The sequence below is a fragment of the Mus musculus genome, chromosome 11 (genome assembly GCF_000001635.26).
Source record: "Mus musculus strain C57BL/6J chromosome 11, GRCm38.p6 C57BL/6J".
In the NCBI taxonomy this organism is placed as follows: Eukaryota; Metazoa; Chordata; class Mammalia; order Rodentia; family Muridae; genus Mus; species Mus musculus.
Genome location: NC_000077.6, coordinates 117,898,698 through 117,924,891, shown reverse-complemented (window position 1 = coordinate 117,924,891; position 26,194 = coordinate 117,898,698). Strand labels below are relative to the sequence as shown.

General features: G+C 52.3%; 1 long non-coding RNA gene across 1 annotated transcript in view; it reads right to left on the bottom strand.

Moving 5' to 3' along the window:
- Window positions 1–14,382: 14,382 nt before the first annotated feature.
- The window catches only part of Gm11725, a 39,425-nt gene continuing 27,613 nt past the window's right edge, over window positions 14,383–26,194 (bottom strand). The window contains exon 3 of the long non-coding RNA XR_001780380.2: window positions 14,383–15,449. This is a non-coding gene — a long non-coding RNA (predicted gene 11725). The remainder of the gene's footprint in view (window positions 15,450–26,194) is intronic.

Here is a 26,194-nt window from a genome sequence, read left to right as displayed (position 1 = left end):
CCAGTAGGCTGAGTTCATCAGAAGACCTGACTAGGACCTCAGGACCTGCTTCTGAGGTGGCTTGGTCCACACCACAGGCTGCAGGGGAATTGGGCAGGTCTCAGCTCCTCTTCCTTGGATTCCTCTGGGGGTGAGGACTGGGAACTGGCTGTGTAGCTGAGGTTGGACTGGAATTTCAGACTCTCCTGCATCCATCTCTCTGGTGCAGATTATAAGTGCTTTCTGAGTCACCGAGCTCATGCAGCACGGGGGATGGAGCCCAGGGCTTCATGCCTGCTAAGCAAACACTTCCCAGCCGTGCGACCTATTTATTTTAGCACAGTAAAAAAATTAAAATGGCCGGGCAGTGGTGGTGCACGCCTTTAATCCCAGCACTTGGGAGGCAGAGGCAAGCAGATTTCTGAGTTTGAGGCCAGCCTGGTCTACAAAGTGAGTTCCAGGACAGCCGGGGCTACACAGAGAAACCCTGTCTCAAAACAAACAAATAAACAAATTGAAATGGGGGCTGGAGAGATGGCTCAGAGGTTAAGAGCACTGACTGGCTGCTCTTCCAGAGGTCCTGAGTTCAAATCCCAGCAACCACATGGTGGCTCACAACCATCTGTGATGGGATCTGATGCCCTCTTCTGGTGTGTCTGAAGCAACAGGGTACTTATATGCCTAAAATAAATAAATATATCTTTTTTAAAAAATTGAAATGGATCAGCCAGGCATCAGCTGTAGTGCTTGTGGTGTGCCCGCCGGGACACAGAGAGCAGGTTGCTGAGACCCTGGTCTTTTCTCCTGATGTCCCCACAGACCCTGACCTGCACAGTGTAATTTCCATGGGGATAGATGCTAGGACACTAGATGCCAACACCAGGAACTTGAATTTAGTCTGTGACAGGTCCTTGAGGCACTTGCCCCTTGGAGTCTAGGCAGAGAACCAGATACCAACTGTCCCTGTCACAGTCCCACAGAGGACATCGCAGGCCCAGGCTGGCCGCAGAGAAGGCAGGGTGACTGAGACCTCTATGTTCTTCGACACAGGCCACCAACATGCTAGACCTGGCCCCGGTAGAGACACCTACTCGTGTGTATACACATGAACGCACATACATGCTTACACCGATGGCACGACACAGCACAGTACAACACAACACAACACAACACAGGGTTCCTCCCGACCCCTATGAGCTTTGATCTCTTCCTAGCTTTCCTCTTCAGCCCTGCCTACCCAGCTTCAGTGACCCAAACATGGGCACCGAGGCTCTGGGCAGGCCAGGCTGGGACCTGTCCCAGAGACTGCATGGAAACAGGAGACCAAAGAATGCAGTGGGCAGCTTGGCAGAGACACAGACAGAGCTGTCTGGTTTCCAGTAACTTGCCCGCCTTGCCTGACCTCGCCCACCGGTCCTAGCCTTGGCCAATAGATACTGGCCCCAGGCTCCAGCCCCCAGAAGCGCCTGGCTGAACTACGCGCACAGCTGCTGCAGGCCCTCAGGACACCGCCCTTGTCCCCAGTGGGTAGGACAGGGAACTGGATCCTTGTCCTCCCAGGGACATGCCGGGAAGGGGTATGTATCTTCGCCTTCCCTTCCTGGAAGCCCACTGGCTCCTGTCCCGAGGGGCCCAGCCCGCCTTCCCCGAGACCAATTCTCTTGGAAGCCTGAAGGGCCCTGGGAAGCTCTGCTGAGCTTACCTGACTCCAACTCCATGGCTGACTTGGACATGAGGCCTTCTCCTCTCCTTTCACTGCCCACTGAGGTGGAGGTGTGGTTCCTCATGGAGATACCCATGGCCAAAGTGTGCCCTGCCCCCATTCCACTCTAACTGAAGGAGTTTCAAGATGGGTCTCTGCTTGCCAGAGGAGACAAAAGCCAACAGATGGAACAGAACATCCTATAAACAGGTCAGGCCAGACCTGAGAAGGATGGGCTTGGAAGCCCTGGGGCCAGAAAAGTCTGGGGGGAGAGAAACAGCACCCATCTGTAGGGCTATTGTAAGGTGGGGCGGGGGTAAGGGAGACAGGTAGAGACAGAGTCAGCTGCAGGAAGGCGGGGAAGGGGCACCTGGAGCCGGGAGTAGCCTTGCCTTCAGTAGGGAGCAAACCCAGAAGCAACTAGTGTGAAGAGGAGCTGAGCCACAGGCCAGGGTGAATTGGGTCCTGGTCCTACTTCATTTCCTGCCTCTGAGAAGGTGTTTGGTTTGTCCTTATTCATTAAACAAGCCCATGAGGCTAGGCGGTTAGCTCATACCTATAAATCCCCGCATGAGGGAGGCAGAGTGGGTGATCTGGGAGTGTTCCAGGCTAGCTAGGAGTCAGACCCTTTCAGAAAGTCTGTGGTCCACTTGACAAAGCATCCTAAAGGCAGAGATGAGAAGAGACTCTGAAAGCTCTCCTGTCTGCCCCCAGGAGTCTGGGGTGGGAAGCTGTTAGCGTTGCTCTGTTGTTTCTACACATGGTTGTAGAGCAATATGTACATGTACGTGTATGTCTCTGTATTAAATCACACGAAACCATTTACTAATAGAAAATAATATGTGCAGTCCTGCTCACGTGCTGACCCCAGACACACCAGTTCCTGCGGATGAGATCAGAGTGGACTGGGGTGACAGCACCTGAAAGAGCAAGAACTCTTAGGACTCACTGGGCTCCTGGTCCAGAGGTCTTGGTCCTGTTTCCTCCTGTGACCCAGAATTTGATATGCGGGGAGTGATGTTCAGCTCCTTGCCCTCTGTCCACATCATGAATAGTCAACATGGCAGCTAGTGGGGAGGACCGTGAACAGTCAACATGGTAGCTGGTGGGAAGGACCATGAGGAGCCAACATGGTGGCAGGAGGGGAGTACCATGAGCAGACCATGAACAGCCAAATGGTGGCAGGTTGGGAGGACCCTCTTTGGGTAGTTTTCACCTCCATCCCACCAGTCATTCAGCAGATGGTTTTCTTACCAGAAAGATTGGTGACTAGGACAAAAGATTCATTGAAAGTCACAAAGCCGTGGTGTAAGACTGTGGGTCCCGCGTCTGCTCCACCATGTTGGGCTGTAGGGAAACCCCAGGACAATGATCCAGGGGTGGGGAAATGCAGTCTGAGGTGTGGGACAGCCAGAGCTGGCCCGGGAGTCCCTGGGCCTTGCTGGGGCAGTAGGGTTCCCAGGCTCTTGGACACCCAGGCACTGCTGGAAGTAGTGGAAGAGCTGAGAACAGAGTCTGGAATCTGAGCCCTCAGGCTGGGTCTAGCATGGGGGGTGGGGGGAGTGGGGGATAGAAGGGGCCCAGGATGCGTCCTTGGCTTGCCGAATGTAGGCTTGGAGTGCAGAGAGGCCTAATGAAAAAAGATAGTCATGGTTTTAAAGCACTTATTGTAATGACAGAAATTAGATGTGTAAAACCATACCACTTCCCAGGGTGGGCCTGAGATTAAATACCTTTTGTGGGGAGGAATGTCTGGGAAGGGAAGCTTATTGGCTAAACCTTCCAGGCCTTTAGGCACCTCATTAAAATGGAGATCTCTGTCTTGAGCCTACGTGACTTGTGGTCATGTCTCTTTTCCTATTGTCTTGGTCTAAGATGTTAGGGCTACACGTGGAGGGGCTTGGGGCATTGCCCTTAGTGACTGAAGGCCACAAATCTATGGGGAGTTACTGCTAGTGACAGGGGTCTGGTACCTGGGAGCAGGTAAAGTTTCTACCGTCCCTTCAGGGTCTCCAGGGCTTCTAGCTCAACTGAGGACCAGGCTATCTCTCATGGTCCACTGCCCCACAATGTGGCAGATACCATCCTCTCCTTCGGCCACTGATTGGTCATTAGTCTTGCATGGTGTTGATTCTGCTCATTTCCAGACCCCGCCACTGGAAAGAACAGTCTAAATCATTTAAAATTTTATTTTCTGTTCTCTTCTTGTGTTCTGAGACATGGTATTCCAGCTCGGCCTGGAACTTGCTCTGTAGACCAGGTGTCACTGCAACCTGGGGAACTACATTAACGGTTCACAGTATCGGGACGGCAGGAACATGCCTTCCCTAGGGAGAGATGGCTCAGTGGTTAAAAGCACTGACTGCTCTTCTAGAGGATCCAGGTTCAACTCCCAGCAACCACATGGCAGCTTACAACTGTCTGTAATCCCAGGATCTGACGCCCTCGCATAGTACAAGCACATATGAAGGGAAACCACAAATGAACATTAAATAGAAAGAAATTAATTTAAAACAGGAAAAAAATTCACTGCTATAGACAAAGAAAAATAATTCTTCAGGAGTAACAAGATGAAGTTGGGGGCTGGGGATGTAGTGCTTGGTTGTCATGTATGAAGAAGCCCCAGGTTCCAATCCCAGAACCACAGGGGTGGGGCAGTGCAGGCCTGTAAGCTCTGTGCACGGGAGGCCAAGGTGGGAGCTCTTGAGTTCACAGTTATCCACAGGGAGTTCGAGGCCAGCCTGGACTTTGTGGGATACTGACTCAAAGCAATAACAATGGCCAGTTAATAAGACATATGATGTACAAGCTAGGGACCACTTTTTAAAAATTTTATTTTATGTATATGAGTACACTGTAGTTGTACAGATGGTTGTGGGCCATCATGTGGTTGCTGGGAATTGAACTCAGATCCTCTGCTTGCTCCAGCCCCGCTCACTCCAGTCCAAAGATTGATTGATTGATTGATTGATTGATTTTGTCTTTTTGAGACAGGGTTTCTCTGTATAGCCCTGGATGTCCTGGAACTCACTTTGTAGACCAGGCTGGCCTCGAACTCATTAATCTGCCTGCCTCTGCCTCCCCAGTGCGCCATCACCGCCCGGCGATTTATTTATTGTTATGTAAGTACACAGTAGCTGTCTTCAGACACCCCAGAAGAGGGTGTCAGATCTCATTATGGGTGGTTGTGAGCCACCATGTGGTTGCTGGGATTTGAACTCAAGACCTTCGGGAAGAACAGTCAGTGCTCTTAACCACTGAGCCATCTCACCAGCCCAGGACCACTTTTAAACACAAGAACCTTAGGCAATAAAGGCGTGGGCTTTACCCCAGCTCTCACAGATGTCCCTGCAAGACCGAGCTGGGAGCCTCAGGTGAGCAGGAAAAGATGGCTAACGGAGCAAAGCCCAAGAGGAGAGCGTCTGAGGAGTTACAGTCTTAGGCGGGTGGATGCAAGAGGAGGGGTTGCCAGCAGACACATGGGTGTCCCAAAGTGAGGGAGGACCAGCCTAGGAAGTGGGTGTAGCTGGAGCAATGGCAGAAGGCAAGGGCTACCATGGTTCTGCACAACCCAGGGCTGAGGGAAAGCATGGGTTGGTATCACTTCCAATCAGAAGCAGGCAAAGAAACTGGAGGCCAACCAACCATCTGAATGAACTGTTGGCGTGTTAAAAGATTCTCTTGGCAGAGTTAGGGAGCACACTTGTAATCCCAGCTCTCCAGAGCCTGAAGCAGGAGGACTGGAGTTCACTACCAGCTCAGGTTCCAAGCCTGGCTAGGCTAAACCATGAGACGCTCTTACTGACCAGAATGGAGGAAAGGAAACCAGAGGAGGAGGGGCGTGACAAATGGGGGCAGGGCATGACCTGACCTCCGGTCCTCCTGGGAAGAAGGGGTCAAGAATAAGAGGAGGATTTGGGGTCAGAGATGTCGGGATGAGTTGTTCTCCCAAGTGAGCAGCACCACAGGAAGTGGGGAGAGGGAAAGGGACACCAGCCAGGCTGGATGCAGCTGACTGCTAGGGCTGTGACCACGGGTCCTAGGCTCTCCCACCTAGGCAGTCAAGGCTCTACCACACAGGCAGCGAGGATGAGGGATTCCTGTGGGGAAGGAGAGCTGGGACAGGGCTTAGGCTTTGTTAGCATCTGCTACCCTGCCTGGGTCTTTCTGCTTCAGTGCTTCCTGCAGAATTGCTCTGGAGACACACTGGCACACACGCGCGCGCGCGCACACACGCACACACACACACACACACACACACACACACACACACACACACACACAGATCCCTCCCCAACCTTCCTTCCCTTGGACGTTGGAGCAGCCCCCACTTGGTCCTTCGATGACAGTGACAGTAATCCCAGCACCTGTCATTTGGTGCACACCTGCATGAAATCCCGTGGGGCAGGCAGTGGTCATGTTCTGCTTTGGAGCCACGCTGTCCACCCACCGTGTCCACCCACCGTGTCCACCCACGCTGCCCACCCACCCTGACGTACAAAGCAGTTCCAGTCACTCTGTGTTGCCGCCCACGCTGGGGTGTTTCTATTATGTGGTCTTGTGGTACGAGTTGATGTGAGTGCACCTGTGTGTGCAGGAGTCCCCTCATCTGTCTCCATCTTCCTTGAAAGCAGGGTCTCCCTCTGAACCTAGAGCTCTCAGTTTTCCTGATAGCCTGACAGTCAGCCAGCATGCTCAGAGACCCTTCTGCATCTATACCCACAGTGCTGCGGAATAGGCATGCAAGGGTCCCTTCCCAGCAGGGACATCTAACTGCTGAGCCACATGTCCAGCCCAACACTTTGTTAACTGTCATTTGCCATTATCTGTCTTCTTTCACAAAGTTCAGGTCTTCTGTCCACCCCTTGCTTCTGTGTGTGTTAGGTGTGTGTGTAGACCAGAGGTCAACGTCTGACCCTGCTACTCAGTCACAGTGCGGTCCACTTCGGCTTATTGCTATTTGTTTGTGCAGGAGGGACATTCACACGCCATAATGAGTGTGGAGGTCGTATGATAACTCTCTGGAGTGAAAACTTCCTTCTATCGTGTGGGTCCCAAGGATCCAGCCTAGGTCTCCCACTTCCAGGTGAGGGCCTTGGCCTGCTGGATCAGCTCACTGGCTTTGCCGTGCTTTCTCTCTCCTTTCACCTTGGGTCTCTCACTGGCCTGGAATTCACCAAATGGGCAAGGCTGGATGGCCAGGAGCCTATGGTCTGCTTCTCACCAACTCCCCAGCACTGGAATGCACCACCATGTCTGTCCACTTATTGTCAAGGTTTATTTTAAATTATGAGTGGGGGAAGGTATGTGCACACAAGTACAGGTGCCCAAGGGAGGCCAGCAGAGGAGTTAGATCCCCTGGAGCTGGAGTTACGACGGTGGTTTGTAAGCCACGTGATGCCCGTGCTTAGAACAACAAACAAACAAACAAACACTTGGTGCCTTTGCAAGAACAGAAGGCACTCTTTTGTGGGGGAGGGTGGGGAGAGAGTTCAAGACAGGGTTTTCTTATGTAGTCCTGACTGTCCTAGAACTCACTTTATATCCGACTGACCTGGGACTACTAAAGGCACAGATACCCTTCTACCTGCTGCCGGAAGCACTCTTAGCCCCTGAGCTATCTCTCCAGCCCAGCATACCTTTGTGTTTGGCTTTGTTGTTGGTTCTGGGGATCAAACTCAGATTCTTTGCTTGCAAGGCAAGTGTTACACTCACTAAGCTGTTTCTTCAGCCCCTCTGGCCCTTTTCTTTGGGATCTTAGCTTGCCACCGTTTAGGAGTTCTGATCATCCTGTCTTGTTCTCCTCTCTGTAGCCTGTCCTTTTCTCTCTCTGTGTCTAGCAGCTGTGGCCACAGGACGACTCAAGAGTCATTGGCACCACTTACAAATATCCACTGGCTTCTCCAAGAACATTGTGTCTAAAGCAGCACACACTCACTGGCCACATAGTTTGGACAGCCCCAGCAGCACACACTCACTGGGCACATAGGTTGGACAGCCCCAGCAGCACACACTCACTGGGCACATAGTTTGGACAGCCCCAGCAGCACACACTCACTGGGCACACAGGTTGGACAGCCCCAGAAGCACACACTCACTGGACACACAGGTGGGAAAGCCCAGCAGCACACCTGCCGGGCACACAGGTGGGACAGGTCCACTTTCCTGGAGCACTGCTTTGAAGTGCCTTATGGGAAGTCTACAAAAGTCCTAGAGGCACAGCCAAGCCAGAGTGCCAGAGTGGGCCGTGTCCTGAGGAAAGTCAGGTTCCTAGCAATCAGCCCTGGTACAGCAGTGACAGTGTCCCAGGATAGTTTTGTCGCAGAATTCTATAAGGAGCAGGGAAGGGGTTTCCTGAGCACCCAGCTCATTCCAGCCCAGGGAGAGGCTCCACGTCCCAGGGTCCGAGGCAAAACGTAACCATCCTTGAAGCCCAGGAACAAAACCAGAGCAGGCAGGTTACTCATAGCCCCAGTCAAACACTGCTGTACAGACAGCTTCTAAGGCTCCATCACACAACCCCATGCCGCCCCCCCCCGCCCACCCATGGGCTATAGCCGGGAGTCTCTTGCTAGCAGGGTTCTGAGCCTGCCTTAATCTCTCCTGCCCTTGGTAGACTCAGAGAGGCTGGCTCCCCTCCCTATGGCATCAACAGCTTAGTACCATCTTGCCAGCCCTCCCTGCTCGCAGCCAACCCTGTGTCCCCAATCCTGACTGCCCCCCACCCCTGAGCCCTGGTTTGCTTGCTATTGATGTAGTTATAGGCGTTCTAACCAAAAGCAACTGGTGGGGGGAGGGTTTATTTATTTATTTATTTATTTATCTTTCTGGTCTCGAAGTCCTTCACCAAGGGAAGCCAGGGCAGAAACTCTAGACAGGAACCTAGAGGCAGGAACAGAAGCAGAGGCCATGGAGGAGTGCTGTGTATTGGCTTGCTCTCCATGACTTGTTCATCTTGCTTATGTAAGGAATTACAGCTCCCAGGCCCACCTGTCCAGGGGTGGCGTTGCCCTCAGGAAGATGCTCAGCCTGATGTAGGCAGCCCCTCAGCTGAGGGCGCCTTTCCCCATATGATCCTATTTTGCGCAAGCCGATTAAGAACCAGGTTACTGCATGGCTCTCTTAGGCTCTGCCCCAAGGTCACCTTGTCAGAGAGGCCTGGGTGGGCCACAGGAAACAGGCTCTCAACACTGGATTATTCCCATCCTGTTGTGACGTGAGAATGTTTTCTTTCTCTCCCTTCCCCAAAGATCATAGACAAGATCTATCTTAGCCACCTTGCCGTCCCTGACAGGATTGACTGAACTCTCAAACTGTGAGCCAGCAGACCCCTCTTCCTGTAAGATGCTTCTAATGGGTCTTTGGTCGGAGTGGTAGAGAATAACGAATACAGTATATTCGGGTACCTCGCCACAGGAGAACTCTCTGGAAGGTAGAATAGTCACATGGTGCCCTGTGTGGGTATAGAAGCTTGGAGGCTGGAGGTTAGGGGAGAAGGCTCTACTTTCCACATTGCCCCTATCTGTAGGGCTTATGTTGAGCAATAAGGTTGGAGAGGTGGCTTGGTGGCTAGAAGTGCTGGCTATGCCTCCAGAGGACTTAGGTTCAATTCTTAGCACCCACATAGTGTGGCTCACAACCATCTCTATCTTCAGTCCCAGGGGATCTGGCGCCCTCTTCTGACATGTACAGGTACTGCATGCAAGTGATGCATATGCATGCTTCCAGGCAAAACATCCACACACATAAAGTAATTTAAAAAATGAAGGCATAAGCTGGGCTGGAGAGATGGCTCATCAGTTAAGAGCACTAACTGCTCTTCCAAAGGTCCTGAGTTCAAATCCCAGCAACCACATGGTGGCTCAGAACCACCCATAATGAGATCTGAAGCCCTCTTCTGCTGCATCTGAAGACTGCTACATTGTACTTAGATATAATAATAAACAAATCTTTAAAAAAAAAAAGAGCACTTGCTGCTCCTGCAGAGCACCTGGGTCAGTGACCAGCTCCCCCATCAGGCAGCTCTCTCCCACCTGCCTGTAACTCCAGCTCCAGGGCATCAGATACCTTCTTCTGGTTTCTGTGAGCACACACATAAAAATAAATCTTAGGGGGTTTGTTTGTTTGTTTGTTTGTTTGTTTGTTTTGGATCTTTTGAGACAGGGCTTGTCTGTGTAGCCCTGCCTGTCCTGGAACTCATCCTGGTCTGCCCTGCTCAGAGCTCAGAGTTTGCTGGCTACTGGAGAACAGGCACTAAGCCTTGGCTTTTGTTATTGTTGTTGAGTCAATCTTAAAAAAAAAAAAAAAAAAAAAAAAAAAGAGTAGACATTCGTAGTCACAGGACAAAGGTTCCTCTGATGGTGTCAGGCCAGGCTCATGTTGGGAGGAAGAAGCCTCATCAGGAAGTGGGTAAGTTCCAGGTGAGGTATCCCTTAAGTGTGGTGGAGGAGCACGTGAGGATTAGGGAGGAGTCTGAGCAAGGGAAGCCGAGCTGGCAGCCGCTGCAGTCATGACCCTTTGAAGTTCATCTGGACAAACCACAGTCCTGGGCGTGCTGTCTCCAGACTGCGTTAGATAAGGGGGCCCAGCCTGGCCAGCCTGCAGGCAGGAGGCTCACGCCCATGTACCTTCTGCAGCCGCCCATCACTGGCTTCGACGCCCTCGTCTGAGGGACGCTTCAGTGGACCCAAGTGGACCTCGAGGGGCCACAGCTAGGCTCTGGCTTCAGTTTCCCTGCTGGCTGGGACACTGCCTGTTCCCAGAACACTCTCTGCCCCAGAGGCCGTTCACCCTGGGTAGGGGCCCAGGATAAAAGATGCCACCCGAGCTATCCCTTTGATGGTGGCATCAGCTACTGCCAGGGTGAGCTGGTGATGGGGCGGGGATGGAGGTCACTTCTGCTCAGAGGCCTGTAGCCTTCTGCCCATGTTCGAGCCAAAGCCCAGCTAGGAGGCCTCAAGCCCCGGTTGCAGGGAGTCCTTCTAGTTGAGAGGCCCTGTGCTCAGCAGACCCTGGGCTGACTGGCCTGAAGAGCATGCTGAGAGGAGAACCCCACTCTTGTGACTGTGAATGGAGTAAGGGGAGCGGCCAGCCCAGGGGCTGAACGAGGACCACCATGTGTGCCCCTGCTGAGGGGCAGCTTAGGGCTAAGGCGGGATGCTAGGGGCAATGCCAGTCCCCTCGGCCTCCAAGTCTGTGCTTCTTCCTCCCTGAAGGCAGCCAGTTGTGCCTGATGCTACAGGGCCTGAGAAAAAGACAGGCTGGACATGGTGGCACACGCCTTTAATCCCAGCACTTGGGAGGCAGAGGCAGGCGGATTTCTGAGTTCGAGGCATGCTGGGCTACAGAGTGAGTTCCAGGACAGCCAGGGCTACACAGAGAAACCCTGTCTTGAAAAACAAACAAACAAAAAAGACAGAAGCACACGGGACTGCTGTGTGTGTGTGTGGCTGAGTGGACTGTGCAAACAGTGGGACCCTTAAAAAAAAAAAAGTAAGAATTTGATAGAACATTAAACGGGACATGAGGCGTGTCTGTGTTCATGGGCTCATGCATTCTTGGGTCACCAGTACCAGAAACCCATCCTGAAGTAAAGAAAAAGCACAAAGAAAGTACTGTATAGCCATGTGTAAACTCACAATACACATGCACAAAAGCTCTGAGGCCACCATGTGTAAACTCATAATACACACAAAGGCCCAGTGGCCACTATGTGTAAACTCATAATACACACAAAGGCCCTGTGGCCACCATGTGTAAATACACAATACACACAAAGGCCCTGTGGCCACCTGGCACTCACATGGCAGGTGGCGGAGTTGGACTCTAAAGGCAGACCTGCCAGGTCCTCCCTGAAGGGCCGGCCCATTAGACCTGACAGTCTGAGGAACTGCCCCTTCCTAAGAGGCAGGGTTTCTTGACACTGTGGTACCCAAGACCCAACTCCCTGTTACCCAAGTTTGAAGTCTGGTTCTGTCTAGTCATTCTCTGGGGCCCCATTTCTTTATCTGTATATTATTATCTCTATTTACTACTGAGTTATTTCTCATGACTCATACGCAACACGTAGAGTAGCCCAGCCACATAAATGGCCTGGGTGGTGCTCCCCAACCCCCTCCATGGTCTCACTGTGGGCCTCCGTTTGCTCTCCTGGGGTTACCTCCTGCACTGACTTACCTCCACCTAAAGAAAGCCAAACCACCCAGCAGTGAGTATAGATCTGGGGCCATCTTCCTTCCACATCCACGCTTCCAAGTGGAAGGAAACACAGCCTACAGCTCCGGCCTTTGCTGAGGGCCACTGCGCTGCAAAGGGCTCCCTCTAGCGGTGCGAAGCTGCTCCCCTGGGCCCTAGCTCACCCTGGGGAGGAAGTGGGAAGCAGCTGGAATCCAGCTCTTTCTCCCCTGGGCGGTGTGGCAGGGTCTTAAGGCTCTCAGCTTCTGGCCCGTGTGTGGAGACGCCTGTAGACTCGCCTTTGTCTTTTCAATCCTTTGAGCAGCAGACCTGGATCAATGCAGCAGCAAGAGTAGAGGCTCCAAGAAGAGAAGCTGCCAGTTCGCGGCTGTCTGCGGGGGAGGGGGAGAGAGGATGGGGGCGGGGGGCGGTTCCAGGCCTGCAGCACAGACCACCCACAGTTCGAGGCTCTTACAGATGGCAGAAAGGGGGGGCATGGAAACCTACAGCTTCCCCCCCCCCCCACACAGGGTTTCTCTGTATAGCCCTGGCTGTCCAGGAATTCACTTGTAGACCAGGTTGGCCTCGAACTCAGAAATCCGCCTGCCTCTGCCTCCCCAGTGCTGGGATTAAAGGCGTGCGCCACCAGCCTACAGCCTTGAAGTACAGACAGAGAGAAGAGGGTGGAGGAAGGGGTGCATGGGTAGGTACTTTGGGTGGGCGTGTCGGCTGCGGGGGTGGGAGGTGAGTGACCACTCTAGAGAACTCTGAAACACTTTTCCTCTTTGGGGTTTTGAGACAATGTCTTGTTGTGTGACCCTGCCTGGCCTAGAACTCACTACAGAGCTCAGCTTAGCCTTGAACTCCATGCAGTCCTCAAGGGCTTAAAGAATAGGTATGCCCTCCATTCTCTGCTCTCCCCAGCCACTTGGCTGACACGGAATTCACTCTGTAGAACAGGTTAGCCTGGAACAGTCTATGTAGACCAGGCTAGCCTCAAACTCATAGCAATACTGTGGCATCGACCTCCTGGTGCTGGGATTCCAGGCAGTGTACCACTCCTGACCCCAGGCCTGCTTTCCTCTTCCTTTGTTGCTTGCACTCACCCCTATGTCTCCCTGTGCCACCTGTGTCCCCCTGTACCCCCTATATAGCTGAGAATGACCTTGAACTTCTGACCCCACCCCACCCCCGACTTCCACTTCCTGGGTGGCAGGATTTCAGGCTTAAGCCACCGCTGCCACATTTATGTGATCCTAGGGGTGGAACCCAGGGCTCCATGCACACTAGGCAAGCATTCTGCCCGCTGAACTCCCAGCCTCCAAAACCTTTTAGGACATGTTTTCCCTGTGCAGCCCTGGCTGTCCTGGAACTCACTCTGCAAACCAGGCTGGCCTTGAACTCAGAGATGTACCTGCCTCCGGACTGTTGGGATTAAATTCATGTGCCACCACGCCAAACCCTTCTTAAGGACAGACTCCTAGGGCCCTTTGCAGCCCGCTGCTTGGGCTGGTCTGGAGGGGAGCCTAGGCACCTGCATTCATACAGACAGCGAGTGAGGCTGATACACAAAAGCCTCCTCAGCTCCTGTGACATCCATTGCCACCTAGGAGCATACAAGCCGGGCCCCAGGGCCTGGACCTTGAGTTATGAGGGCCAAGGATACCCCTGTTTATATGACACACACCTGGGATTCTGAGAGGGATACAGCATTGGGAAGGAGGAGCCCCAGGATCAACAGTGCAAGCAAGGAACAGGCACGGACCCTGGTGACCTCCACCAACCCCATGTATTCAGGAAAGGACACACCTGTCCTCGCCAGCTCTGAGCAAAGTCTGGATGGCACTCACTGTCACCCCCGCCCCTGCCACAGCAGCTGTGCACCCATGTAGCCCCCACACTCCCTGACCACTGGTGTCTGAATGACCCGTCCAGTCCATGGGATCCTCGTGAGCTGAGCCCAGGTCCTACCTATTTTGTGCTTTTCTCACTGGGATGAACACTGACCAGAAGGGACTGGGGAGGAAAGGGCCACTCTGGAGACGGAAGCCGTGTCCCGTACATGCTAGGTGACCGCTCTGTCACTGTCATATCCCAGCTCTCTTTTTGTTTGTTTTGAGATTAGCTCTCACTATGTAGCCCAGGCTGGCCTCAAACTCATGAATCAACTGCACCAACCTTTTGAACACTGCAGCTGTTTGTTGCTGGTGTTTTCAGACAGGGTCTCATGTAGCCCAGGCTGGCCTTGTACTCCTCCTGCCTGGACTTCGCATGTGCTGGGATTACAGGTGTACACTATCATGTCCAGGGTATGAAGTGTGATGGTCTAACCTAGCACTTCACAGCTGTGCTACACCCCAGTACTTGCTGTCTGTGAGGGCTCTGATCTCTTCTTTTTTTTTTTTTTTTTTTAAAGATTTATTTATTTATTATATGTAAGTGCACTGTCGCTGTCTTCAGACACTCCAGAAGAGGGAGTCAGATCTCATTACGGGTGGTTGTGAGCCACCATGTGGTTGCTGGGATTTGAACTCAGGACCTTCGGAAGAGCAGTCGGGTGCTCTTACCCGCTGAGCCATCTTTCCAGCCCTGATCTCTTCTTAGGACCTTGTGTAAACCCGGTTTCCTTCTTCTTGTCTTTGAATACCATCCCACTTGGTTAGAACCTCAACTGTGGGGGGGGGGGCATAGTTCTGTCTATAATCAGTGTCAGTAAAATTCTATTCTGGGGTTTGGGGGGGGACATAAACAATGCCCACCCTTCCTCCTAACAACAAATCCAGGCACAATTCCTCTAACATTCACTCGGGGGAACCAATGGCTTTATCAGACTTTCTTACGGAGCATGGGTGATTGATTGATTGATTGATTACAGGAGTGATTGTTGCCCTCGACCCTCTCAAAGGGCCACACCAGAAAATCTCTACCCAGCAGGGAAAACTTTCCCATCAATGGCTGAGTAGATAGAACCCTCCTCCCTAGTCTTCCCAGCCTCCATACCCTAACCCCTCTCCTAAGATCAGCAGGTGTTATGGAGAGACTGTCTGCTTAGGCGAGGGCCTCCTGACCCTTCCCGACTCTGTGAGCAAGCCCAGCCAGGATGGTCTTTTCGATCTGAACGCCCAAAGAGATACTGTGGAGTCAGAGGACAGACCTACCAAGAGGCCATGGCCAGCTGTGCCCAGCCCCAGGTCCTTTCTCATCCTCCGGAGTTAAGTTGCTACCTCCTGTCCTCCAGAGTCTCTAGCCTTGTGTGACTGGCAGCTGCTGCCCCGAGGTTGCCTCATGCCTCTCCCAAGAGTCCCTTGTCCCCCGTCCCGTTTCTCCTCAGGATGGGAGGCATCGCAAATGACCCCCAAGGAAGAGGCGGCATGGGATTGTGTCAGGTCTCCCCAGTCACCAGCTCTGCCAGGAAGTGGCTGCTGGACCCCCCAAACTGAGGACAGACCCAAGAGCCTGCTTATTGCCTTTCCTGTTGTTTGTGGTTTTGTTGTGATCCGGTTCACAATCCCTCGTGCATGGTCTGAGGGTTTCTTGTGCGTCTACAGAGTTGGGCAACCACCACTGCAGTCCAGGATAGAACATTCTTGTCACCCTAGAAAGAAGAAAGAAAAACACCTTTATCTACCACTCTCCAACCCCACATCCCAGCCCTGACAACCACCGGCCTGCTCTCTGTCTATGGAAATTTCCAGAAGTGTCCTGTTCAGCCCTGCATCTGTCACAGGTTGTATGAACCGGTTTTCTACAAGGCGACCTGACTCGGGTCCCCACTCTGCCCACCTCTCTCTCTGTCCTCTCGTTTTTGGGGGGAGGCCCATCTCAAGTGGTATGTAGGACCAGCCATTCTAGTCCAACAACTTGTAGGCCAGGGACCAGGTGGTGAGAGTCATCTCTGTGGATCTCAGACTGCTAGTGTTCTGTCATAATATGCCACGGCAAACTGAGGGAGCATACACAGTCCATGTGTGTCTCTTAGAGCTCCTACTTCTCAGCTTCTCCATCTTTATTTTACCTGCCTGGTGATGATGGTGGTGATGGTGATGATGGTGATGATGGTGGTAGTGATGGTGGTGGCGGCAGTAGTGGTGGCAGCAGCGGTAGCATTACAGTGGGTTGAACTGATTTGTTATCAGGACAGCCAGGGCTATACAGAGAAACCCTGTCTCGAAAAAACAAACAAATAAAAAAGATTTGTTACCTTGAACAGTGAAGGTAAAATCTTTTTTTTTTTTTTTTGTTTTTTTGTTTTTTCGAGACAGGGTTTCTCTGTATAGCCCTGGCTGTCCTGGAGCTCACTTTGTAGACCAGGCTGGCCTCGAACTCAGAAATCAGCCTGCCTCTGCCTCCCGAGTGCTGGGATTAAAGGCATGCGCCACCACACCCGGCTGAAGGTAAAATCTTATTTGACAAAAAAACTCTTTGCAGATATACTTAGGTTACAAACCTTTTTTCTCTTTGTTTTGTTTTTCAAGACAGTGTTTCTTTGTGTAATAGCTCTGGCTGTCTTGGAACTCAATCTGTCAACCAGGCTGGCCTTGAACTCAGGGATTCTCTTGCCTCTGCCTCCCGAGTGCTGGAATTAGAGGTGTGCACACCCAGCCCATATTAAGGATTTTAAAGTCAGGGCCTAAAGGATTAGAGTGAACCCTAAGCCCTAGGGTAAGTTTATTTTTATTTTTGTTTTTTATTTTTCAAGACAGGGTTTCTCTGTATAGCCCTGGCTATCCTGGAACTCACTTTGTAGACCAGGCTGGCCTCGAACTCAGAAATCTGCTTGCCTCTGCCTCCCGAGTGCTGGGATTAAAGGCGTGCACCACCACGCCCGGCTGTTAAGTTTTCTTTTGAAAGTGGTTGATAGTCCCAGCACTTGGAAGGCAGAGGCAGGTGGATTTCTATTAGTATGAGGCTAGCCTGGTCTATAGAGTGAGGTCTAGGATGTAGAGGGCTACACAGAGAATCTCTGTCCTAAATCAAACAAACAAACAAACAAAAATAATAAATAAATAAATAAAAGTGCTTGCTACTTTTCCAAAGGAGCAGAGTTCAGTTATAAGCACACACACACACACACACACACACACACACTCACACAGACACACACAGACACACACACACACATCAACACCAGCTCCAGGAACTGTGACTCCCTCGAGTAGCATGTACAGTCACTTGAACATACCCTGACACACAGACACACACTGACACACACAGACACAGGCACATATACATACAATATATATGTATATATATATTTTAAATAGAGAGGCAGAAGAGAGATGACAGGCCCAGAGAGGTGCACAGGGAGTCCACAAAAGCAAAGATGACCATGATATAAGCACAAGTCAGATACAGCAGGACCCCTCAGCAGCTGGAGGAGCAGGCAGGCCTTCCCAGGAGCCTTTGGAGGAAGCAGTACTCAGTAGGCCTGGGCTTCAGACCTGTGGTCTCTAGGACTGTCATACAACCCCTTTCTGCCAGTCAGGGCACCCAGATGCCTTGTTCCACTATCCCCAGAAGCTGGACACAAGGCTCACCCCAGAGCGCAGAGAGTCCCCCCCCCCCCAAGCCACAGCTCCCCAGTGCTTGGGAGGAGCTCTCCAAGTGGGGTCCTTCTGACCAGTCCTCTGGCTGCTGGGCTCTGCAGGGTTAAGTGACATGTTCCTGCTGGGGCCCCCTGAAGTTGCTTCACCCCTTTGAAGCCATCCCAGGAGCCCCAGTTGCCCAGCTACCCCGCCACCATCCCGGCAGGATGGAAAGACAGAGGCCGCGTTTTCCGAGAAAGATGTTTAATGCACTTACAGGCACTCGGGTATTGCGCTTATTACGACGTTTATTATTTACGGTCAGTTTTAGGAACACGAAATTGCAGCTGCACTGTTGGAAGTAAATTTTATTTCCATGGCTTTAAAACACACAAAAACAAGAATAATAATCCCATTAGCAGCTGAATGTTGTCGTCGTTCTGGAGGACGTAAATTTCCCTGTAATAACAACTGTGAAATACCAAGAACCTGTTGCAGCAGGATTGCTGGAAAGGGACTGCTGGGCCCAAAGAACAAATGACTGAACAAATGACCGTTCCCTTGTTCCCTCCACGACTGCAAAGGGGCCGGAGGCCTGAGGATGGCAAGCGTGGATGGGTCCAAGTGACAGGAGAGCAGAGGCCATGAGCCCATGCACTCCCTTTCCCAGTTATTCGGTCATCCTTGCTTTCTGTGTTTTAGGGTGTGTGCATGCATGTGACACGTGTGTGTACACATGCACATATATGCACCTATGTGTCAAGGGCAAAGCACAACCTTGGTTGTTGTTGCTCAGGCAACAACCACATTTTCTTTTCCTTAGATGGGTGGTTTGGAACTTATCAAGTAGCTGGGCGGTGATGGCACACGCCTTTAGTCCTAGCACTTGGGAGGCAGAGTCAGGCGGATTTCTGAGTTCGAGGCCAGCCTGGTCTACAGAGTGAGTTCCAGGACAGCCAGGACTAAAGAGAGAAACCCTGTCTCGAAAAACCAAAACAAACCAACCAAACAAAAAACATTCCAAGTAAGACAGTCTCTAGCTGGCCAGTGAACCCCCAGCAATCCTCCTGCCTCCATCTCCTGCTTCCCCCACCGCCTGCCCCAGCACTGAAGGAAGTCAGGACAGACCTCAAGCAGAGCAGGTACCTGGAGGCAGGAGCTGATGCAGGGGCCATGGAGGAATGCTGCTTACTGGCTTGCTTTCCACGTCTTGTCTCAGCCTGCTTTTGCACATAACCCAGGACCACCAGCCCAGAGGTCACACCAGCCACAGTGTGATTTAAACCCACTTCTCCTGACCACATTTGTCTGCCAGAAGCCAAGAGTACTCAATCCAAGTACTGCAGTGTCTCCAAACACAGATTAAGAAGTGTGTCCCGTTCTTAAGCTCACAATTCTTCTCATTGCTATGTGAAATAGACATAGCAATGAGAAGGCAGACAGCCATCTCTATTGCTGGGACAACACTGACTTCTGAGATCAATAGAAATTATAATCAATTTCTCCCTCCTACATCAGTTATCAATCAAGGAAAGCTCCCCCACCCCCACCCCTGCTTGACTGCAACCAATCTGCCGAAGGCTTCTCTTTCCCCAAATGCCTCTAGCTTATGTCCGATTGACAGAAACTCGCTGTCGAGGTTTCTTTTGGTTCCTGGACCCAGAATCTTCAGTCCGTGGTCCTTTGGTTCTGCTGCTTTCAGGTGGAACAGGGCAGTAAGGGGCACCCGGCAGAGCGAGGCTGCTCACCAGTGTGGAAGGGGGTGGTAGGAAAATGATAAGTTCAAGGCCAGCCAGGACTACGTGGTGAGACCAACGCCCAAACAGAAAAACAGAAAAGCCTCACAAAATCCAAAATGGGATGCTAGAGACACGTTTAGCGGTTCGCAGCACTTGCCGCACAATCAGGAAGACTGGAACTCAGATCCCACAGCCAAGCAGGGCATCCAGCACAGAGCTGAACCCCAGCCCCGAGGAAGACGGTGTGGAGATGGCTAGGACCTGTAGGCTTCCAGCACTAGCCTCAGGTTCTGGGAATAACCCTGCCTCAGAGGGACAGTTGGGTAGCCATGGGAGGCACCCAGTCCCCTTCTGGTCTCTGTGCGCTCTCACCAGCACTCAAGTGTAAACAGAAGCGGTCACACACAAACCAGTCTTCTTGTTGTTTTGAGGCAGGTTCTCACTGCATAGCTATGACTGACCTGAAATCCATACGGACTCATCTGCCTCTGCCCCCCAAGTCTGGGATTAAAGAACGTCCCACCACGTCCAACTACAGAAATCTTAAAGCAGGGTCTAGGGGTGTACCACAGTTGGCCGAGTATTTTTGTCTGGAGCTGGCTATAGGATGTGTTGAAGAGGGGGAGATTGGAGCATCCTGCATGAGGCCAGCATGGGCCACACCCTTCCTGGAACTGGGAATGTGGTGCAGTAATAGGGCAGACATGTAGCCTTCGTGAGGCATCACAGGGCGGAGAGGGTTGTCTGGTACAAGTCTCAGCAGTCCAGTACACACCTGTAACCCCGGTATTAGGCAGGGAGTCAGGAGGACCAGCAGTTCAGGGTCATCCTCAACCATGGACCAAGTTGTAGGCCAGCCTGGACTATGTAAAACTCCATTTCAAAAACAACCAATTAACCAACAGCCAAAGACCGTTCACATTATGACCAGAACACCGGAGAGAGAAGAAGAGAAAGAGGCCGGCGTCCTGGGCTTCCCTCTGAGGACCCACCCACAGTGACCAGAAGGCCCACCAGCTCCCATCTCCTAAGGGTTTCTCTCTCTTCCAATGGCATCAAACAGGGGCTGAGGGCAAGCCTTTGGGAATGTTCTAGATTTAAACTACAGCTTGGAGGCTCCGTGGGGGAGGGGCGGGATGAGACAGGATGTGGCTAACTTGCCCAGGTTGGCCTTGAACTTATACTCTTGCCTGCTTCATCCTCCGAGGTAGCTTGACTGGCAGGTCAGCACCAGGGGCCAGTTCCTCCTCACTCCGAAGGCCTCGTCCTTCCTGGTGCCTCCTTCTCCTGCAGAAGCTCAGACACCACAGGCAGCCCTCTCCTTTGCTCTGTAAAGTTGGTGCTAGGATAGCTCCTGTGTTTATATGTTGCTTGGCTGAGGGCTGGGGGTGCTGCTTGCTGCTGGAGTTGGTCCCTGCATCCATCTTGTTGACACCGGGTTCTTTCTGCCCCTCTGCCTACCCCAGGCTAGCCAGTCCTGTAGTTTTGGGTGGTCCTATCTCTGCTCCATCGCCTGCTGTAGAAGAACTGGCATTATAGAGGTGACACATCTGTGATCTGCATCTTTTTGTGGCTCTGGAGATTGAATTTAGGTCTCCAGTCTTTCACAGCCAAGCTTTTGCCAGCTGAGCTACCTGCCCCCAAAATGTCTGCCAAATAAATGCAAGAGTGAACGAGTCTGCCTCTGTGCCTGCCGCTCTCAGTGTCTCTGATCCAGCCTCCTGTGGGTAGCATGTCCTCTTTGCCAGCTGCACCTTCCCTTAGGGATTCATCCCTTAAGAGCTGACCTCTGTCTTTTCCACCTTGGCCCCCAGACCTGGGCTGGGCTCCTTGCCTGCAGCAGATGCTCTGAATCCCGGCATTGATAGTGGTGATGATGGTGATGGTGGTGATAATGGTGATTGTGGTGATGATGGTGATGGTGGTGATAATGGTGATTGTGGTGATGGTGGTGATAATGGTGATTGTGGTGATGATGGTGATGGTGGTGATTGTGGTGATGATGGTGATGGTGGTGATAATGGTGATTGTGGTGATGGTGGTGATGGTGGTGATTGTGGTGATGATGGTGATGGTGATAGTACTGTAGTGACTTCAGTGAGTGAGTGGTCTTCTCTCTAGTAGTGTGTCACTGGCTGGGGTAGGACCCCATCTGCATATGCTTTGTATACTACTTTGCATCCCTTCTTCTGGCTACCCTGTTAGTGGGAGTCTGCAGACTCTGAGCTGTGTTCCTAGGTCTCACTTGTGGTATCTCTGCCCCTGTTATTGATGCTGAAACCTGGGGCCCCCCAAAAGGCATGGCTTTTTTTCAATGTGAGTCAGAAACAGAGTGGGCTGGGGTCTTGGCCTTCCAGAATACTGAGGGTCAAGGTCTGTGGCCCTAGCAAGAGGCAGAGAGCCACTAGGAAGCCCCTGAAGAGAAACTGGACTGGGGCAATGAAGATGGGGTATGAAGAGGATCGGCCTGGCAGCCTTGCGGGGCTGATCCAGACAGACATTCTCCTGGAGACCTGTTAAGGAATGAGTGAGGCCAGGTCAGGGATGGACTCTGGGTATGCCCTATTGCATTTCTCTGTTTCTCTTTCTGGAAGAGAAGGCTTCCTGCAGGCCCTGGAAACTTGTTCCGATGTCACTCTGCACCAAATCAGCTGGGATATGAGGGAGTCCTAACAGCCTCCTGGGCTGAGCTCTCCACCCCCTCGAGGGGGACGGGGGCTGGAGAGCAGTGACAGGAGGAACACAATTGCTGAGGGCATTCCTGTCCCCCTGCCCCTGAATGCAGGGGCAGGCCGTCCAAACAGAGCGGGGACCAGGACCCTGGAGAAGTCACCTGTCTTCTTCTCAGGATAATGTGGACCTAACCCTCACAGCCACAGATGACTGGAGTGGGATATCCAGAGATACCCCACACTGGCCTGGTGAAGAGCAGAGTCATCAGGATAGACCCAGAGCTGACTGGGCTGGAGGTAGGCACATGTTTGTGCAAGGTTCAGAGGACGCTGGGTTCTCCCAGCCCCTTAGTGGAAATGCACCAGTCGTGGCCTAAGCTGTCACAGGACAGAGTCTCTTCCCTGTACCTTTAGATCAACCCAGCCCTTCTTGACCATTGGAGTCTGGGGATTGGAGAAGGGGAGGAGGTGGAGACAACACAGGGCCCAGGCCTGGCTGCAGGCAGAAGTTGGCACCTTGGGCCACCCCTCCCCCACACGTTCTGACATTACTGGAAATGGGGAAACCTCCTGGGGTCTCCTCAGTAGAGCTGACTGCTGGTAAGTCCCTTCCCCAGTGACTCTTCAGCAACTCCCAGGGGCCTGCTGTGCTGGCAGCCCCAGCCTGGGCCCCTACGCCCAGTCCCTGCTGCAGGTGGCTTCTTGAGGGCAATGGGAGTGGGGGATGGGCAAAGAGGTACCCAGGCCTGCAGCCTCTGCTTTTCTGATGCCAGGGGCTTCCTGGGGAAGAGGGACCACAAACAGGAGGGTGTGTGGGCTGGGGGAGTGGGGGCAACTTCCCTCTTGTTCTCTTCCCAGAATCGAGGCAGCTCAATTGTAGGCCCTATTCTTTTTTTTTTTTTTTTAAAGAGACTTATTTATGTATTTTATGTATATGAGTACACCATTGCTCTCTTCAGACACACCAGAAGAGGGCATCGGATCCTGTTACAGATGGTTGTGAGCCACCATGTGGTTGCTGGGAATTGAACTCAGGACCTCTTAATCATTGAGCCATCTCTCCAGCCCCAGGAGGCCCTATTCTTTCCTGGTTATCCAGATTCTGAAGTCCTACCTTCAAGGTGAACTTTCCAAGTCTTGTGCAGGAGGAAGGGTCAAGTGGTGACCTGGAAATATCCATCTGACCCTAGAGAGCCCCTATAGACCAACTCTCCAGATCCTGGCCCTGCAATGGGCCTCAGGAGGTGATTGAATGAATGAATGAGTGAATGAATGAAGCAGTATAAGGAATCCTGGGCTCACAGCAGGCTTCCAGCATTCCCCAGAGGGAATGCAGGGGATCAGGTGTCCGGATCTGGAGGGTTCTATGCAAGCAAGGCCCAGGGAAACTGTCTGGGTCAGCTCGTCCTGAGCATAGAGCCCAGCAACGGAAGCCAGGATTCCTGGGTGTCACCCAAGGGAACAGATAGGAAGGAGACGGGTGCTTTCAGAGACCAGGGTCAAGGAGCAGTGTGTGTCTGTGCACACGTGTGTTCGGATGCATGCGCCCGTGTGTGTTCACGTGGAGTCCAGAGGAAGACAAAGGGTTGGTTCTCAGTCATTCCTCATCTTTTGAGACACTGAAGACCATGTGCTCCCTCGCCCCGCCGCACTGGGATCACAGGCACAGCACATATGTATTTATGTATTTATTCATTTTTTAATGTGTGTGCCGGGGACTTGAACTTGGGTACGCAGCAAGAGCTCTGACCCACTGAGCTGTTCCTCAGCCCCATTTCTGCCCCAATCTAAGGTCCCGCCAACAGGAAGCCAGCTGCACCCCGGGGCCCACGCTGCTGCATTCATTTATCTGCCCAGTGCTGAGAGCATCCATGATACTTCCTGATCTGTGGGGCAGAGGTCCCAGAGGTGTTCAGGGCGCTGCTTTGCCCCTGCATGCATCCAGCGTCTGGGCCTTCTCACCACAGGGTGAGCCCTGGCGGGGTGCACCCTGGTGGGGTGGGCTCTGAAAGGGTGAGCCCTGGAGGGGTGAGGCCTGGAGGGGTGGGCTCTGGAAGGGTGAGTCCTGGAGGGGTGGGCTCTGGAGGGGTGAGGCCTGGAGGGGTGGGCTCTGGAGGGGTGAGGCCTGGAGGGGTGCGCCCTGGAGGGGTGGGCTCTGGAGGAGTGAGGCCTGGAGGGGTGAGCCCTGGAGGGGTGAGGCCTGGAGGGGTGGGCTCTGGAGGGGTGAGGCCTGGAGGGGTGAGGCCTGGAGGGGTGAGGCCTGGAGGGGTGGGCTCTGGAGGGGTGAGGCCTGGAGGGGTGGGCTCTGGAGGGGTGAGTCCTGGAGGGGTGAGGCCTGGAGGGGTGGGCTATGTGTTAGGAGCGGGTGTGGCGGCAGTCCTAAAGGCGCCAGGGACTGCAGCTAGGTCATATGACTTGCACCTGACTTCCTCATACAAGACACAAACATCTTGAGTGCTGCGCAGGTGTACCAGGATACAGGTGAATCCAATTTGGTGGAGATTTGCCCCTGCTGCCCTGATTAGCTGAAGCTGCGTGCCTGGTGAGGTGGCGTGGCCTGCTGTGCGTGGATGGGAACTGAGAGTATATAAGAGTGAGAGGCCCGGGTTAGAGGGAGGATTATTATTCGAGAGAGGATTACTATTAGTGGGGAAGATATAAAAACAAGGGAGAGATATAAACAAGGGAGATATAAACAGGGGAGAGATATAAACGAGGGAGAGATACAAACAGGGGAGATATAAAAACAAGGGAGATATAAAAACAAGGGAGATATAAACAAGGGAGATATATGGAGAAAGAAGAAACAGGACTGAATAAATGTGTGCAGAAGGATCCTGTAGCAGCATCGTTCTTCCTGGCCAGTTGGGCACACGTAAGAGTTGGTGCCGAAACCCGGGACGGTACGAGAAGACCCGGAACGAGAAACCCGGGAAAAAGAAACATCTTCAGGCAAGAGCGAAGACCCCCTGCTACAGGAAGGATTCAGAACTGCATCACTGGGAAGGAGCGGTTAATAAAGGTTCTCGTAAAACAGACTGTTGAGAAGGATCCGGCGTGGATTCAGAACTCTTCAGCTGGGGAAAGGTACTGATGAAGAGAAAGAAGAGAGATGAAGACTGAATAAACTGCTGTTAGAAGGACTGGTGGTCGTGTCGTTCTTGCTGGTTGAGAGTGGGCGCGACAATTGGTGGCCCGTACGGGGAACCGACTCCCCCACCGAGTTCAGAACTTTCAGCAGTCAGTGGTTGCCGGCAGGGTAAGTTCAAGGTGAGTGAAACTTGCGACCCCAGGAGTTTGGGAAGGACCTCGGATAAAATAGAGGTGAGCATAAAGTTGCCAAGAAGTAGGCACAAAGTAACCCAGGAGTTTGGGAAGGACCTCCGATAAAATAGAGGCGAATATAACGTTGCCAGGAAGCAGGTACAAGGTAACTAAAGGTTCATGGCTTTGGGACAAGTTAAGGTTCACGGTTTCAGGACAGATTAAGGAACTATGATAACCTCAGTGTAGTGATCAATAGATCCTCGCTGTGTAGTTATGTTTTTTTCTCCCATTGACCCTTTGTGGGTTGGTCTGATAGTTTTGGTCTTGTTTGTTCTGATATATGGACTCTGTTACTGTTTGTGTGTAGAGGCAGTCAAGACAGGTCAGAAAATCCTTACAGAGCAACAAGAAAGTATGTCGGAAGAAGAGAAGGGCTTAAAAAGAAAAAGGAAAAAGAAAGGAGACACAGTGTTATCAGGTGGACAGAAAGGACAAAATAAAAGAGCTGAGGCGGAGGAGGAAGGCGAATTAGCTTTTGCTCCCCCTCCCTATGCCTCCTCGTCAGCCATCTATGGGCAGACCTTCTGTCCGGAGGTCTGGAAAGAGGATAGATTCTCCTTGCTGGGATGTCCTATTTTCACTGATCAAGCTGAATTTGCATGGGATAGAGATATGCTGCTTGATCAAGGTCGATTTGCACAACAACAGTCAGGATATCCAGTGCAGGTGTTTAAGCAGGTAAATCAGATTGCCATAAGGGCACGGAAACCATTGCCTAACAGAGGGGAAGCTAGTGAAAACTTGACTCTCATATTGACTCCCCAGATGAACACACAGGTGATTGAGGTTATGGTCTCATTACCACGAGGTATTGTGTCCATCTCCCCTGGGGATCGAGTAGATCAGGTGTTGACGTGGGCGAGAGGGTCTGTTTGTGTGTTTCCACAGGACCAGATGGAACCTCTTTGGGTGCCAGAGAGATTGGTGAGACGCTGCAAGAATGAGGCTCCTGATCCAGTTGCCCCTGTGGATGTGGTGGATGATCCCACAAGCACAAAGGATGGAGCCGAGATGAGAGATCCTTTCGGTATTCCAGAAGCCGATACCAGCTCGACATGACATTCAAATTTTTCCACG